The sequence below is a fragment of the Vicugna pacos genome, chromosome 18 (assembly GCF_048564905.1).
Source record: "Vicugna pacos chromosome 18, VicPac4, whole genome shotgun sequence".
Lineage (NCBI taxonomy): Eukaryota > Metazoa > Chordata > Mammalia > Artiodactyla > Camelidae > Vicugna > Vicugna pacos.
Window position 1 is genome coordinate 10,166,617 of NC_133004.1, and position 8,509 is coordinate 10,175,125.

An 8,509-nucleotide genomic window follows, 5' to 3' on the forward strand; every position below is an offset into this window, starting at 1 on the left:
TGTTAAATATCCTTAAAGGTCAGAGCCTTCCGAATAGGCTCTTCTGTATATATTAGGCTCTAAGCAACATTGTTTTACAAGTAAGATGAAGCCCAGGAGACAGAGGAACAGATTTATTATGGAGTCAGATTTGTTCTGTTCTATTATCCGGGCAGAAGCCACTTGAGGATTTAAATCCCTTTAAGTTAAAAATAAGTAAAACGTTAAAGGAATTTACATACATAGGTGGGAATGTGCATAGCATATCTGGAAAAGCACCCAAAGGTTTGTAAACAGTGGCATCTCCAGAGAGGGCTGAAAGAACAGAGGATGAGGGAAAACTTCTTTCACTTGTGTATTTTTGTGCTCTGAGTGTTTTTTAACCATTTGCTTGTATTTCTTTTTCAGTTAAAAAAATATGTGTAATGGAGCAAAGGAGTAACTAGCTTAGCAAATACAGCAGCCATGGAAACACTGAGTCATCACTTTTGATTTAAGCCTGAAAGCACTTATTGTCTCTCTCCAATGTGCTCAGTGCTGTCTTAAGACTTCTTTTATTATTATTATTATTATTTTTATTACTATTATTATTATTTTATGAAATAATAACATGGTATACCTCACACCTGTCCATGGCTCATGGAAAACCAACTGAGTTTTTATTGAGTTGTTTTCCAAGGAGTATAGATGAGTTATAAAAAGAACACATCTTCAGGGCAAAACAGGCGGAGTGCTTCTCCAGCAGGCCAGACAGCTATGAAGGGTTTTCAATAGAGTCGTCCAGAAGCTGAGAGAGAAATACTCCAGGACACTACAAAAAGCTGTCCAAACTGCATTCTCCATGGCACTACTGAAATAGGAAAGGGCAAAACTTACTCCATATTTGATCTGTTCCTTTGATTTTAACAAAGCCAAGTTAATACGCTCCGGTATTTTCATGGGTTATGATGTCACAGAGGAGATGGACAGGTCAACAAGGAACCACTCTGCCGTGATCACGGAGCCGGGGAACGGGATGGGCTGCAAGATGTATGACGCAGCCGCAACTGTGCCCGTGCTTCTAGGCAGGTACCCAAAGTCGCCTCGACAAGGTGTCAAATACTTGTGCCCACATCCTCATCAACAGACATGTATTAAAGAGAAATGGAAACATATAAAAGGCCAATACCCTTGGTGGGTACACCGTCCAAAGAGCAACGTCTCAGTTTGACAACTGGCCATCCCGGTTCCCTGGGATTCATTCTTGGAGAACCTTAAAAGCCACTCCTCTGTCCTCAAGAAGTGCTGCATATTTGTCCTATCTTTGGCTCAGGGATGGAGAACGTTCAAGTGAATTTTAATGTCTGCACAGATTTGACTGTCATTCTCCAGGTTCACTTGTCCATTCCAAAGAGGCCTGAGCTAAGTCCATCCTCCGTAAGATCTATTCCCTCCAGTGACAGCTCATTGAGCCTGCAATTAAAAGCCAAGTGAACAAGACTGTCCTCAGCTAAAAATATCACCCACCCTTCACTGTTTTCCTAATCTCCTCTCCTGGCTAATTGCAACAGACTATTACCTCCCTCCACCAAGATACCCAACTATGTCACTTTGTCTCCCAAAAAAGAAAGTAAAGTCCATAAAACAGGAGACAACTACATAGTCACCTCTGAATTCCTAGCATATAGTAATGTCAATAAATAGAACTATGAGTATGGCTTCTTTCCTTTAAAACCTTTCTGGTTATTTAAATGAGACCTTGGAAGAGAGGTGTTTGCGTTCCAATATCTTGATCTACTAGACTCTGGAGGCCTTTTTCGGAATGGCTGTTCACTGATTTATTCATAACACAACTTCTCAATCAAGGAGTAGCTCTGCTTTTCTGCCAGGAGTTTGGGGTCACTCTCATGCCAGAACAGCTTTAATCTATATGCTTAATTTGGATTTGTTATTTTTTCCCTCTTCCAACATAATTGACTTTCCTTACTTTCTTGCCTTGAGGAATTATTTTTTTCCTATTTCACCCTTTAGTAAACCAAGATTCTCAGTATGGGCTTGGCTGATAATATGATCAGCAATCCAACTCCCAGTGTGAGAGGCCTGGGGCTCCCCTCGGCACTCCTGTCAAGGCAACTGAAATTCAGTTCAGGAGCCAACTGGCACCCCAGGGCTTCTAAGGCTTGCGTATCTCCTAGAATCCCTGCTTTCTCGTTTGTCTTGGTTTCTGAGGATTTCCCCTCAATTTCTTGACAATTAGCTGTGCAGCTTGATAGATGAGTAAGGAAGGTTTATTTCTTAATCTGCATTTTAAGGAACTTGTGTAATGAAGGTTTTCACTAGTTTCTAGAAACCTCCATTGCCAAGACAGAAAACAAACTAGACATTTTCTAAATTTAGCTCTCATGTGCATTTTTTCTTTGCTTTTGTTCTCTTAACTGTTAACAGACATTTTTTAATTAAAAAAAATAAAGCCCCAAATACTATAGAACATTGAAGGGGAAACAAAATTAAAGGGCAAAGACAGAAAAATAATAACTACCCTACAAAGTTAATATAATACATACACTATGGATCAGATCAGCAATTCTCAGTAACAGCTAATTGAAACATAACCATGAGGTAAAATGTCTCTCCTGTCAGGACATGGCCAACAGAAAATAGAATTAAACCAACAAACTCATATCCTAAGTCTGGCGAGGTACAGAAGTCTACCAGCTAAACGTGTCTTCTTCTGGAAGAGAGGGAGCCTCACCAGCTCTTTTCTGTGGAGTCTGAGCCCATGGGAGGACGGTGAAGTGAGCTCTGTAAGCACCCAATTATCAAAGTGAATGATGAATAAAGAGACGTGAGCTTTGATGACAGAGATGATACTACTATTCATTTGTCCTGTAAAGTATGTCTTCACGTTCAGTGATTAATATTTCGGCGTCCTCAGGGGTTGAGATTATAGGAAAATGCACAGCCCGAGCCCAGACCTCCTCTTTGAGCTCATGACACTGCACTAAGTTGTCTCAAGGGCACCTTCAACTCCAGCAGCAAAGAGCTGACTTCACGGTGCTCCTCACATAGCCGTCCTGCCCAGGGCCCCTGGTCGGGGATAAAGACTCCCTGCGTCTCCCAAATCAGGCCCATCACTCACAGATGTGAATGGACCCCTCCTTCAGGGCCCAGATATCCTAAGTCACCGAGTTCCACCACCCTCACCTGACCTACCAGTTACTCACTGGCACTCACTCAACACTGAATCTGTGCTGGAGACAACACTGCACACTGTGCACACGTTATCTCACTGAATCTCCACAACAGTCCTGTGAATTGGGTACATCACAGATTTAATTGATTAAATAAATTGTTTCACTTCCTTGAGTGCGTCATCCAAAGTGACACGGCTACTGAGCCACAAGCCTGGGACTGAAAATCACTTGAAAATTGAACACTGCTACACCTCGCAGCCACCCTACTCTGACTCATCACATCACCTCCTGCCAAGCCTTCTAAATGTTTCCAAGCACTCTACAAGTCAAAAGTGAACTACGAGAGCACCCCACTCTCCTACATAAAATCTGTCAATGACGGTCCACTGCCCTTAGGAGAAAGCCCCACTGGGCCTGAGCACAGTCGAATGACCTGGCATCCGCGTTCCCTGCGCGGCTGCCCCTCCTCACCCTCCACGCATTTCTACACGTGACGTGTCCAGGACAGGGATGCTGAATCCGTACAACCCAGGGCTTGTCTCACTCGAAAAATCATCACCTTCTTCAGTGTTCATCTTCATCAATGCTGACTCTCAGAAAAATGTTTTCTCAGGATGAATCAATATCTTTTTCCTTACAACTTCCCATCATTGCTAATGAGTTCCCCACAAAAGAGAGAAGACATAATTCTCAGTCTCCTTATCTGTAAAGTGAGAATAACAAGGAAATATGTGAGGTTTTAAGAGAAATAATATACATGTGAGGCTGAGGGACAATTCCATCATACAGTAAGCACTCAATATGTGCTTACTTAATATTAATAAGAATATATTGCATTCCAGCAACCTTCAATCAATGTTTTATGACTTTGTCCAACAGACTACTGACAAACTGTTGGACAAACCCCTTTGAGCAGATCAGCACAAGCGTACTGGGAGAGGTAAGCGCTGACTCCAGTTACAGCTGCAGCCACCCAGCACTACGGGGCGGGAGCAGTTTGCTCAAACTCTTACATGTTGCTTGAGCATTTAGTTGTCGTTATTGAGTAAAGACAGGTGTTCTTTAGTCAAAGCTCCTCAAACATAAATCTTCAAAGATTGATGCAAATTAGGTTTCAAGTACAACACTCTCACTAGAAATTATTTTAAAATGATAGTCTTAGCTCCTCTGAACATCAAAAGGGCATGTTTTAATGTATCTGTCTAAATATACCGAAAGGGTTGTTTAAAAGGAATTAAGAAGAAGCCATCCTGAATAAGCTCTAAGTATCATCTGAACAAAGCCCCACCCAAGGATTTCATTTCTCACTTCCACATAGGGGTTCAGGTAGCTTAACATGGGTCTTGGTTTCTTATAACACGGGGCAGGGAATAGTTGTGGATAGATTTATGTAGCAATATAAACCTAGGGTATTTGCTGTGAAAGAATACTAGAAATAAGAAGATTGATATATAGTCCCACCCATAAGAAACTCAGCCTTTCCATTTACAACAGCATTAAAAATAAAATGAGACATACATTTAACAAAAATTTACAAGATTTGTACATTGAAAATTTGAAGTATCACCAAAATAAGTTTTAAAAGATTTACATATATAGAAGACATCCCATTTTCATGGAATGATAGACAATATTATTAAAAATGTTAAGACTCCCCAAAGTGATCTACATATTCAGTGGAATCCCTATCAAAATTCCAGCTGACTTCTTTGGAAAAATTGAAAAACTGATCCCAAAATTCATATGGACGTGCAAGGGGCCCAGGACATCAAAAAACAATCTTGAAAAAAAAGAGCAACGTTGGAGGTCTCACTTTAAAGGGTACTAAAAAGCTACAGTACACAAGTCAGTATGGTACTGGCATAAGTTTGGATAAATAAATCTATGAGACACAATAAAAACCCAGGGGGTAAAAACTTACATTTACAGACAGTTTTCCACAAGGGTGCCAAAAACACTCCATTGAAAGAATAGTCTATTCAACAAATGGTGCAGGGATACCTGGGTATCTGCAGGCAAAAGAATGAATCTGGAATCTGGACCCCTGTATTTTATATAAAAAATAAAAATTAATTCAAAATACATGACAGACAGAAACGTAAAAACTAAACCTATAATCTTTCTAATGGAAGACAAATTATAAATCTTTGTGGTCTTATGACAGGCTTTCGTTTCCTAGATACAGTACGAAGAGCACAACTGATAGAAGAAAAAAGCAGATAAACTGGACTTCATCAAAATTAAAACATTTTTCCTATAAAAGACATCATCAAGAAACTGAAATGACAGGGGAAATGGGTATCTCAAGTGATAGAGTGCGTGCTTAGCAAGAAAGATAGAGTAAATCAATACATCTAATTACCTCCCCTGTAAAGAAATTGTTTTAATGTTTAAAAAAACTATAGTGAAAGGACAACGTACAGAATAGAAGAAAAATTTTGCAAAGCATGTATCTAAATAGAAAGAAGTATCCAGGATATATAACAAAAGCTTACAACTAAACAATAGAAGAAAATAGACCCAAATTTTAAATTTACCACGAATTTAAGTAGATATACAAATGGCCAATAAGCATATGAAAAGATGCTCAGCATCACTAGCCAATTCAAAATTAAAATGAGATCTCATTTTACACACACTAGTATGGTTATAACCAAAACATGGACAATAACAAGGGTCATTCAGGAGGCAGAGAAACCTCATATGTAGCCAGTGGAAAGGGACAATGGTGCAGCTTCTTTGGAGAAGTCTGGTATTTCCTCAAAAGCTTAGAGTTATATGACTCAGTAATTTCACTCCTACTTATAAAGTCATCCCTCAGTATCCTCGGGGGGTTGGTTTCAGGAACCCCCCACCCTGGATACCATAATCCAAGGATGTTCAAGTCCCTTTACAATCAGCCATCTGGATCCATGAAGAGGAAACTACAGATATGGTGGGCCAACTGTACAGCCAACAGAATGAAAACCTATTCTCACAAAGACTTTCACATCAATATTCATAGCAGTATCATTCAGAGTAGCCAAAAGTTACTAACAATATCCATCCATCAATGAACGGATAAACAAAATTACCAAGAATGGGCCCACAAACTTTTGGTCATTGAATCTTTGACAAAGGAGGTGAGAACATACAATGGAGTAAAGACAGCCTCTTCAGCAAATGGTGTAGGGAAAACTGAACAGCTGTATATAAATCATTGAAATTAGACTACTCCCTCACAGCATATACAAAAATGAATTCAAAATGTGTTAAAGACTTAAACATGTAGACAAGGCACTATAAACCTCCTAGAAGAAAACATAGGCAAAACATGTGACATATATCTTAGCAATGTTTTCCTAGAGCAGTCTACTCAAGCAATAGAAATACAAGCAAAAATATACAAGTGGGATCTAATTAAACTTACAAGCTTTTGCAAAGCTAAGGAAACAGAAAGCAAAACATAAAGACAACCAACCAATGGAATGGGAGAAAATAGTTGTAATAAATGAAACTGTCAAGGGCTTAATTCCCCGAATATGTAAACAGCTTTTATACTTAATAAGAAAGAAAAAAAAACAATTCAATTCAAAAATGGACAGAAGTCCTAAAGAAACATTTCTCCAAATAAGACATACAAATGGCCAAAAGGCACATGAAAAAATGTTCAATATCATTATCAGAGAAATGCAAATCAAAACTGCAATCAAGTATCACCTCTCACCAGTCAGAATAGCCATCATTCAGACGTTCACAGACAATGAATTCTGGAGAGGCTGTGGAGAATTGGGAAACCTCCTACACTGTGGTGGGAATGCAGTTTGGTGGAACCACTGTGGAAAATTGTATAGAGGTTCCTCTAAAGACAAAAAATTCACCTCCCATATGACCCAGTAATCCCACTCCTGGACATATATCCAAAAGGATCCGTAATTCAAAAAGACACTTGCACCACAATGTTCACAGCAGCACAATATACAATAGCAAGACATGGAAACAGCCTAAATGTCCACTGACAGATCACTGAATAAAGAGGTTGTAGCATATTTGTCCAATAGACTACTATTCAGCCATAAAATAATGCCAATTGCAGCAACATGAATGGACCTAGAGAATGTCATTCTATGTGAAGTAAGGCAGAAAGAGAAAGGAAAATACCATATGAGATCGCTCAGATGTGGAACCAAAAAAAAAAAAAACAAAGAAACAAAAAGATAAAGTTATCTACAGTACAGAAACAGACACAGAGACATATGAACAAAACAATGGTTACCAGAGGGGAGAGGGTGTGGGTAAGAATAATTTGGGAGTTCAAGATTTGCAGATACTGAGTATGTAAAGAATAAACAGCAAGTTTATACTCTATAGCATATTCATTTTCATACTCTAAGATATTTAATATCTTATAGTAACTTATGTTTAAAAAGAGTATGAAAATGAATACAGATATGTTCCTATATAACTGGTGTTGTGCTGTACACAAGAAACTGACACAACATTATAAACTGACTAGACTTCAATGAAAAATACTTTTAAATAGACTAAAAACGAAAAAAAAAAGAAAAAGGATATTATCAAACAAAAAGAATAAAGAACTGATTCAGGCTTCAATATGGATGAACCTTGAAACTTTATGCTAAAATGAGCCAGACACAAAAGGCCAAATAGTGCCCTTTAAGGTGAACTGTATCTAAGCGCTTATTGTACTACTCCAGTAAAGTTTCTGGAGGTTTAAAGTCTATCAATATCAAAATAAAATGTATTATTCATTAAAAACATAAAACTCGTCCTCACAGGAGGGCTTTAATTATTAAATGCAGAAATGCATGTTAAGCTCTTGGAACAACACTTTGCACTTCCACATACAGTCACTGCTGTTGCTGCCACTCAGAGGGTGGTCCCAGCGCTGATGAGGGCTGCCTCCACTCGCTCCCCTGCAGACAGTAGTGAAGGCCTGAGCTCTGACAGGCAGGGTGAGCGTGAACCTGGGTCAGACACAGCCACGTCCCAGACCCTGCATTACCCGAATTTCTTATACAAACTGCAACATGTAATGTAAACATGCTAGAGGGATGTATCTTACAACACAGGGAATACAGCCAATGTTTTACAGTAACTATAAATGGAGCATCTATTGTACCCCTGAAACATATATCATATTTTAAATCAGCTATATCTTTATAAAAAATTAAAAACTAATCTAAAAATGTTATCACTGTAATATTCAATTTGGTTTTTAAGTAACTATTAAACAGCTTAGAATGTATAAAAGCATTTAAGTGTGCTGTTGGTTTACATATTTATTTACATTTAGCCTCTTGTTAAAAGAGAATTTAAACAATTATTTTAAACACAGCTTAACAACCATAACAACA